We start from the raw sequence: 4,629 nt of genomic DNA, 5'->3' as shown, positions 1-4,629 counted from the left end.
TATGTATGATGCTACCATCACGCTCTGTGTCAGCATATAAGCCAAACACCTCATCTTTATTGTCTTTAGGTGTGCTTAAATATTTTTGAGCAAGAAGACCCAATTTAATAGGATCCTGAGTAGCTTCAATTCTTCGAGGAGCAACAGAACTAGGTGTATGAATACTGGAAAGTGGGGTGATTGGATAACCTTATATGTTCCTAGCAGCTACAGGTACAAGCTCTGTGATCAAATTTTGATTTTGCTCTGTAACAGTTTTAATATATTTACCTAATTCACTAATAGCATCAATAATAGGCTGTTCTGTTTGTTTGTGTTGTTCATAGATTCCTCGGTTCTGTGATTTCCATCCCTTAAATCTTTTTACAAGATAATCTCTTAATTTAAGATCATCAATAATTGGCCTTTTCATGGTTATTTAGATATGTTTCAATGTCTAGAAAATTGTTGATTTTATTTCTGTATTTGCCACTATTGGGTTTTCTTGTCATATCAATTGTGACAAACCCATAACTGTCTTGATTCCAGCACCTACTGCAAAACTTGTAAAAATCAATGTAGCTCAAGTCCCCACCTACATATTCATCATGTATGTGTTTGAGGTTGGTATGATCTTGATGAAACACACATATAAAATTGCTGTTGTCTCGGATCAGCTGCTTCGGTATTTTAGAAAAAGTCTGTGCCAGGTAGAAGCAATCAATGTTTTTGTGTCGGCCCTGTGTAAAGAAATTTCTAACCTTGTTTTGATTATCCAGTATAATGTCATCAAACACAACAACAGAATTATCGAGACTTTCATGGAGTGGCTTAACATCTGATTCAAAAGTGGCAATATCCAATCCAACATATAGCTTCATCAGCTGCATATATTTAATTGTTCCAAGCTCTTAGAGAATACATACTAGTGCCTGTTTTTCCAGTCTAACCAGTTGGGTGCCAATAAAAAATTATCAATCATTAGTGTAGTTTTACCACAAGCCGATGGCCCAACAATAAGACATCTAATATTATCAGGCAGCAACTTGCCATTTCTCTTAATCTGCTGTTCAGGTTCTGGCAGCCTCTTCATAACATCCCAGGTGCTCATATTATCACATTGTCTGCATCGATCCAGCTGTGTTCTGGAAGTCCTAGCCATTTGACAAATAACTTGTTGCCTTTTTTGCGGATGATTTTTTCTATGAGATATGTGTCAGGCTGTTTAGTTTTGTTGAGATCTTCTTCATAGAACCGGCCTTTGAGAATTTCTCCTCGGTGGTCTTTTATTATATATGTGTTAAGGGTCCCAGGTTTAATTTGAACCACTGTAAATAATTCAGTGCTCCAGTTTCTTGTAAAGCCTCTTTTGAATAAGTGCTTATATTTGCTGATTCTTACTTGATCACCCACCTTGTATTTGGCTTTTCTTGTTGTTGGCTGGTATCTAGGATAATAAACAGTCCTGATCAATTTTTGCTCATCAGATGAAGTTACTTCAGAGGGTTTCATGTTGATTGTGGAATGGACCGAGTTGTTATATTTATGTAGAAGTTCTGGAAGAACATTAAGCCATTTATAATTACCTTGAAGTGTAAATTGTTTATACATAAGATTTTTTAGGGTTTTGTTGAATCTCTCTACAATTGAGGCCTTGAGATCACTGTAACTCGAATAATGTTGTATTGACTGGCTTTTAATAAATTGTTGAAACACAGAATTATAAAATTCTTTGCCATTATCTGTTTGCAAATAGCGCGGTGATCTTCCACTCTGATTGATGATTGTCCTGAAGGCTTCTGTAACACATTTTCCAGTCTTGGATTTGAGTGGCACAGCCCAGGCAAATTTTGAAAATGTGTCTATTACATTGAGTAGATACTTGTAGCCCTTGTTGATTTTGTCTAAGTTTTTCAGCTGTCCACTTGCCATTTCAATCAAGTCGCTCTGCCATAAATCATCTATGCCTTTTGTGCCTACTGGCAGTCTCTTATAATTATGTCTGGCTTGTCTGTGTAATTCATCAACAATAATTTGTCTAGACATAATATGAAAACAAGAATATTGCAACTATGGGGTGTTCAGCAGCTGATACTACAGGATTTTCTAAATACAGTTTGTCTCCTATTTGTATATTAAATTCCAGAGAGCCATCATCTTCAACATAAGATATTTCTAATGTATCGGGATCTGTAAAATCCTCTAACTCTACACTGGTGATTTTTGGTTTGTTGTCAGCATTTGTTATTGATAAGGTGGGGTAGTGGTGTGCCTGTGGTTGTAGCCAATATTTGATCTTGATTGGTCTCAGTGTGCCCCCAACAAAAAACTGGTAATAAAATTGTGCAGGGGACAGCATATATATTTTGCCACCTGGTGTAAATGGTGAATCATATTCTTTGTTGGGGATGCTGTACAATTCAAGAATTACTGTATGTTTAGGATTCTCGATTATGCCTGTTATTTCTTTTTCTGCTGTAAGCAATCTCCTTGTTACAGATTCAAGGTGCTCATTGATGGTCCTAACAACATCATCATGGCCTGGCTTGATTTTTATGTCCACAACAAATTTCTTGTATTGTTGCACAATCTCATGAAGCTGGGTGGCAAAAACAGACAGAGCATTTGCTTGATTGGATTCCATGGTCCCTAGCTGTTGCTTGATATTAGCTACAATTTGTTGCAAATTTTCAATAACTGCCAATTTTGAATTTTGAGCAGTAAGATCATGGACCTGTCTTCTGATATCCTCAAACAGGGCATGCAGTTCATTATTATGTTGATTAGTTGGTAGAGTGGACACTGTCTGAGTAAGTTGTTTGATCTCTGTCTGGATATTCTTGATATCTTCTGATTTCAATATGCGATTCACAGCTCTCTTAATATTTTTAAGTTCCTGTGATGTAGGCAGATTTGATACAGTATTTTGCAAAGATTCAAGTGCCAATTTCACATTATTTAATTCAGGAACATCAGCCACATTTTGCATAGCATTTTGGAGCAGGGCTATATCTGCCTGAGTGGGTGTTGATTGTTGTAAAATTTTAAGTTTTGTTTGGATATCATCGATCAAGTGATGAAAATGAGATAGCTCAGATTCAGTGTTGAGGTTTTCAAGCTTTGTGATCTGTTGCTGGACACTGACAAGTGTGTCTACAATACCAGGCAGGCGAGATTCTAGAGATTCTTGTACATTTGTCAAATCACTTTGCACTGCTGCTATTGTACCCTCAAGATGGGTTATGGTACTTTGAATTTTTCCAAAATCTTCATATGTTTCAAGTTGCAGCTTAATGGTGGCAACACTCCGAGTTATAGCACTCAAAGCATCAGAAGATGGCAAGTTGTTCATAAAATTTTCAAGTGTCTCAATTTTTTCTTTAACCTCGGCTATGGCATTGTTCAAGGGGTCCAGATTAGGTATCTGGAGTGATTGAATCTGTTCCTTTAGAGTGGAAATCACTAGATCAAAACCTTCTTGTGATTTTATGCTTTTGACAATTGTTTGGAGCTGTGTCTGGACATTATTTATCTGCTCTTCCAATTGCTGTTTCAATTGCTCAGAGTTGGTGGCCTGGGTCTTAAATTTGGCTTGAAGAGCTGCTACAGCTTCTTCTAAACTTTGAAAATTATCCAATGTGGACAAATCAGTATATTTTTGAAGCAGCAATTTGAGTTCAGAATCAATTTTAAGAAGAGGATCCATGCATTGTGATTGCAAATTTGTAATTTCTAGTTGAAGACTGGCATTCAGTGTGGTTTGTAAAGCTTGCAAATCACTTCTTAATTTCTTGACTCTGACATCAAGCATCAGAATCTCATCACTGTGATCTTCATGCCTTGTATGGCCAAATATATCATTAGGCATTTTTGTTTTAGTGGTTATTTATTATTGAATATCTAATTCTTAATTCTATAAAAAAAGGTATAAGCTTGTCATAGGATCCAGGGACCTCAATATATAAGCAGTCACCAGCAGAAACAGTATATACAGTGCCAGAAATCATGTTTGAGTGCTTAATTCTGTAAATATTTCTCCCTATTGAAATCTTGACATTACCCTCAGGGGTTGTAATAAATTGCAATTGACCACCTACAGGTAATTGGTAATGATTTAAATTATTGTTAAATATGTACAATGTTTTACCTGTTTCATCATCAACATCTGTAAGTATGCTGTTCAGATGAATAATTAACAAAGCACTTAGTTTAGATATCATATCAGAAGAGGGTTGTGGTGTTGGCAGGTCCATAATAGCCTGTTTTTTGAACCCAAATAAGTTCATAGGCATGTTTATTTACTTCAAATCATGCTCTGTAATTGGGCATTGATTACCACTTTTCAAATCACAATGACCCCATGGTACAGTATGTATGCCACATGATAAAATGCATCTCTTATCATCATGTGGATCCAGAGCCACTTTTCTTACAATATTTGTAGTCAACAAGTGATCCACACTCTGAATTCTATTTTCTGATGTTCTGATTGTGCTACATGATTTGAGGCAATTTTTGTAATCTTCAAATCCAAGCTCTTTGTCTACAGTCACTCTGCCAATGCCCTTGGCCTTTTTGGCAACAGCGCCACTACATGTTTCAAAACTGTACATCTTGGCCCTTAACCCAGCAAATGCCACAATAACATCA

Source organism: Lepisma saccharinum, chromosome 5, assembly GCF_977018435.1.
Source record: "Lepisma saccharinum chromosome 5, izLepSacc3.1, whole genome shotgun sequence".
Lineage (NCBI taxonomy): Eukaryota > Metazoa > Arthropoda > Insecta > Zygentoma > Lepismatidae > Lepisma > Lepisma saccharinum.
This window is presented reverse-complemented; position numbering follows the sequence as displayed.